Raw genomic sequence first — 5,338 nt, forward strand, 5'->3', positions numbered from 1 at the left:
CCCCACCTTTTTGTATTCCCGCCTTGCTTCTTGCTATCTAAATATATGCCAGCCATCAGCTGGATCTTTAAAAAAAAAACAAGATGGTGAGTCCGTAAAGCCTCGTTAATCCTACACTTGTGAGGCTGTCTATTTTGTTTTAAAAAACTGAACCCTACTGCTTGAACTTCTATACATTTTCAACCACATGATTTGTTCCTATAACATGGACTTCTGACAGGTGTGCTGGTAGGAACTCGAGGCCTACCAGGTCGATCTCTTAGGTGATATGGGTGTATGGAGGGTCGTGGAGGTGGAAGACGCGGGCGACGACGCTGGGGCGCTGTGGTCGAGAGAGAGAGGGTTCGACTGCTAGAGTTTAGGGCACCGGCTCTGTGACAGCCCGATGCCGACGTTGCAGAAGATTCCCCTCTCTTTTCGTTTTCGTCGGGTGTCTATTTTCTTTTGTCGCATCATCATCGCATCATCTGCATTGCATCGGCATCCCGTTGCCGCCCGTTTTCAAAACTTGCATCCGTTAGTAGTTGCCGGTTCTCGGCGTTGTCCGTTCTGAGCCCGACCGCACACGCACGCGCCCGCGGCACCGTCGTAACCCTGTTTTTAAAGCATGTATAATACTTTCTCCGATTGAGCTGGAATTTGTCGTGCGGTATTATTTATATAGGTAGGCTGCCTGTCGAATTTTGTCGCGATCGGAGTTCGTGTGGTACCCGAACGGTCGACCGTAGCGGCACCGTATTCGGTCTACCGTCGGACGTTTGTCAGTGTTTTAAATCTTGTTGCCGCGCAGCGCTATTTTCCTCTCACCTCCGCCTAGCCACTCTACACACCTAACCCTAACCCGCCTCTCCAATCGGACCGCACGATCGCGACCGGAGGGTCGAAATACCCCCAGATACCCTGCATCCTAGCCCCTTCCTATAAATAGGCGGCCTCCCGTGCAAAAATTGCCTTCTCCCACCTCCTGCCTCGTTTTCCCTGCCGAGCCGCCACCACCTCGCCACTTGGCGCCGCCCCAGAGGACCGGCCGCCACCTGAGCCGCCGGCAGCCGCCCTCGCAGCCAACCGGAGCGCGCCATGTGGCCCTCCAGCGCCTCCCACCGTCGCGGCCCGCGCAACCCAGATCTGGCCCGCCCGAAGCCGATCTGGGCCGAGCAACCTCGCTCCCGGGCTCCTCCCGAGCCCATCCGCCGCCGCCTCGCCGTGCTCCCGCGCCTCCCTCACCGGAGCCACGCGCCGCCGCGCCCGGCCGCCGCTGCCCCGCCTTCGCCGTCGGAGTGGGCCGTGCTCCAGGCCAGATCCAGCCCCCGCATGTGGTGCACCCCACCGCCAGCTCCTCCCTCGACCCCGCCGCCGCATCGCTTGACCCCGCCGCCACGGCGCCGTCGCCATATCGTGCCGCCGTGACGCCGCCGCCCTGCCGCCGGGGGTCCCCGCCTCCTGTCAGATCCGGGTCGGCTCGCCCCGGATCCGGATGCCCGCGCCGCCCCGTCGCCGCCTACCTCGGCTCCGGCCACCAGCACGTGAGCCGCCGTCGTCCTCGGATGGACCCGTCCTGGGGTCCCTGCCAGCGAGGGATCCAAACACCCCAACCCAAAATCCGGAACCCCCCCGTCCAGTTTTTCGCGAGGTGCTAATTTTTCGAAGTCCCTAAAAAAATCTGCACGTTTATCTTCTTGTTGACTTTTGAACTGCTTGTAGTTGTTGAGCTATGCATCGGATGGTGAGGTGTAATATACAAAAGTTGACCTATTGTTCGTGCTCTACATGGTAGAATCATTTGCTTGGTCATAGGAGTTCACTCAGGTGCTGTTATGTGTGTTGAAAAACTGCATCTGGTCATAGGTTGCGGATCTGATATTTTTATTCAACTTTCGAGGTTGATTGCATCTAAAACATAGGGATTTTGGATGTGGTTCCTTCATGAAATATGTTCAACTTTGTGCTTATTTGTTTCCTTTCCTCTTGTTGCTAGGTAGGAAACCATTATCATGCTTATTTTTTGCTCTCAAGTTGCTAGAAATAGTGATGTTTTAGAGGTGTTGAAAATATTTCTAAGTCTGGAATCTGTTATATTTTGTTGCTGTCTTGTCTTGCTTGTATCTTGTGATTTGTCGCTCTTTTGAGGTTGGTCCAATTGAGTTAGTTGAAGCCCTTGTGTTTCTCTAGCATGCTCTGAAGTTTCATGCTATTTGGAGTCCTGTAGCTATAGGTTTTGCTGCTGTCAATATTGCTTCAGATCGAAAACTGCACTTTCGTGAGGTGGAATTTTCACCAAGTCTGAAATAGTGTGTGAGATGCCTTTTTGTGTCTTCTTTTCCTAGTGATCCATGATGCCATGCTAGTTGTTGTTAGTTGTTTGTAGTAGTGCTTCTTGCCCTCTTTCGTGTCATGCCTTGCTTGAGTTTATCGGAGTTGTGTAGCCCGTAGTTGTGGGGCGTAGTAAATGCTATGTGGCTGATTTTGGCAGATTCTAGTGATTTCTTATTTTTCTCGTAGTTGTTGAACCGTAGCTCCGATTTGATCGTGTCCTACATGAAACTTGCTTAGAATCTCGTGTAGTTTCATTTTATCTTGCTGGTTGTACGATTTGAACTGCTCGTAGCCGTCGTTGCACACATATTGCATTCATGCCATCATATCTTGCGATGCTTGTAACTTTTGATCCGCAGCTCCGTTGGAGATGATCTCTATGTGTAGATTGCTTGAAATGACGCGTAGAATCACGAGAACCTATTTGTTTTGCTGTTTAACAACTAATTAAATGTGTTAACTCAGATCTGGACAGAATTATAAATTAACATGTGAGGTCGTCTCGGAGATGCTATATGTCATTTCCGACCTCACTTAAAATGTCTAGATAGGTAGTTTAATTTCCGCTTCACCTCTTGCATGTTTGACAACATTAATATTGCCGTGTGGATAACCGGGAGTGAACTAAATAATTCCTATGTGGAGTTTCGTCAATATGCAACTCGTTGCATATTGAACTTCACTTAATGTGTAGTGCTTGATTGTGTGATTTGTCATGCCGTGACTTGCATGTATTTAGCGGCTCATGCATCATATGTGTTGTGCATCGTGTGGTGAATTCCGTGTGTTGATTTGTGTTTCCGGTTTGCTTCGTCTCGATAGAGTTCCGTAGCGTGTCGGATTGTGAGGACCCGTTCGACTACGTCGGTTCGTCTGCTTCACGGAGGCATTCTTCTTCCAAGCGGGATCTCAGGCAAGATGACCATTTCCCCAGATACCATTACTATCATTTCCATGCTAGTTTTACCGTTGCTACCGTTTATGTCTCGTTGCCTACCACATGTTAAATATTAGCCTCTCAACAATGCCATGAAACCTTCAACCTGTTCAACCTAGCAAACCACTGATTGGCTATGTTACTGCTTGCTTAACCCTGTTGATAGCGTTGCTAGTTGCAGGTGCACATGCTTCCATGTGAAAGCATGGGTTCCTTGTTATATCACCCTATTTAATGCTATTTAATTTTAATGCGCCTATATACTTGGTAAAAGGTGGAAGGCTCGGCCTTTCTAGCCTGGTGTTTTGTTCCACCTTTGCCCCCTTAGTTTCCGGCTACTGGTGTTATGTTCCATAATTGAGCGCTCCTAACACGATCGGGGTTGTTATGGGGACCCCCTTGATAATTCGTTTTAGATTAAAGCTGGTCTGACAAGGCCCAACATTGGTACTAAATTTGCCTAATCACCTAATAAAATTGCATAGGGACTTTCCGGACCCCGAGGATAATTTAATCAACCCCCGGGCCAGTGCTCCGCATGAGTGTTGGTCCACCCACCTAGCAGTCGGCGGTGCCACCTCGGGGCAACTCGAGGTTTGGCTACCGTCCACTATGCATAGACGGTGTGTCCTGAGAACGAGATACGCGGCTCCTATCGGGTTCGTCGACACACCGGGTGGCCTTGCTGGATTAGTTTTACCTTTGACGAGATATCTTGTGCATCGGGATTCCGGTGAAGCTTTGGGTAATCTTAGAGTTGAGGTTTTCCACTAGGGAATCCGACGAGATCGCGAGCTTCGTGATTGAGGATTTCTATGCGGCTTGTGGTAATTTGTGATGGACTAGTTGGAGCACCCCTGCAGGGTTAAATCTTTCGAAAAGCCGTGCCCGCGGTTATGTGGCAACGTGGAAGCTTTGTTTAACACTGGTTCTAGATAACTTGAAGTTAACTTAATTAAAATATGCCAACTGTGTGCGTAACCATGACTGTCTCTTTCGTGAGTTCCTTCTCCGATCGAGGACACGGTGGGGTTATGTCTGACGTAGGTAGGTGTTCAGGATCATTCATTTGATCATCAGTAGTTCACGTCCATTATGCGTAGATCTTCCCCCTCTTATTTCTTGTACTCGTAAGTTTAGCCACCAAATATATGCTTAGCCGCTGCTGCAACCTCACCACTTAACCATGCCTCACCCATTAAGCTTTGCTAGTTTTGATACCTTTGGAAATGAGATTGCTGAGTCCCCTGTGGCTCACAGATTACTATAACACCAGTTGCAGGTACAAGTAAAGGTTACTTGACGCGAGCGCGTTGATTGTTCATTTGGAGTTGCTTCTTCTTCTTCTTCTTCATCGATCTAGGATGGGTTCCAGGCCGGCAGCCTGGGATAGCAAGGATGGACGTCGTTCTTCTTTTGTCGTTTGTTTTCGTCCGTAGTCGGACCCTGCTCTTACTCTTGATGATTACGTAATGTACTGATGTGACTCTGATGTAGCTTGTGGCGAGTGTAAGCCAATTCTATATAGATATCTCTTCTTTTCAGTACATGTACTTGTAGCGATATCCATTCTTGCGACAAGACGAGATGCGCTTCTATCCCTGACGAGGCCTTTGTGCCAAATTGAGGATAGGGTCGCATCATGGGCGTGACAGGCTCCTTCTAGGAGCCGATCAAAATAGATTGATCTTGCTTAATTTCAAAAGGTGTCTTTTACATGAGTATATATAACTTCTCTAGGCTAGCTAATATAATAAACTGGGTAAGCCCCTAATACTATAAGATAACTGGGCCAGTTCTATTTAAATGGGCCTTCTCCGGTTGTAATGTAAACCGATCATAACATCTCTCCCCGCATGCGCAAACTGCTCGTACTCGAGCTGGAAGTCTGGAAATATGTGCGCGGAACTCCTCAAGGGTCTCCCAAGTAGCATCCTCGTCTGTATGTTCGTGCCACTAGATCAAAAGGCGCCACACACCACAACTTTGCTGAACCTTCAACACCTTAGCTGGATCAGGAAGTAAGCGTCCGTCTGAGGTCAGCTGAAGATTTGGTCCAGCCGCCGGTGGCTCCCCATGAAAAGGCTT

Source organism: Hordeum vulgare, chromosome 6H, assembly GCF_904849725.1.
Source record: "Hordeum vulgare subsp. vulgare chromosome 6H, MorexV3_pseudomolecules_assembly, whole genome shotgun sequence".
NCBI classification, from domain to species: domain Eukaryota; kingdom Viridiplantae; phylum Streptophyta; class Magnoliopsida; order Poales; family Poaceae; genus Hordeum; species Hordeum vulgare.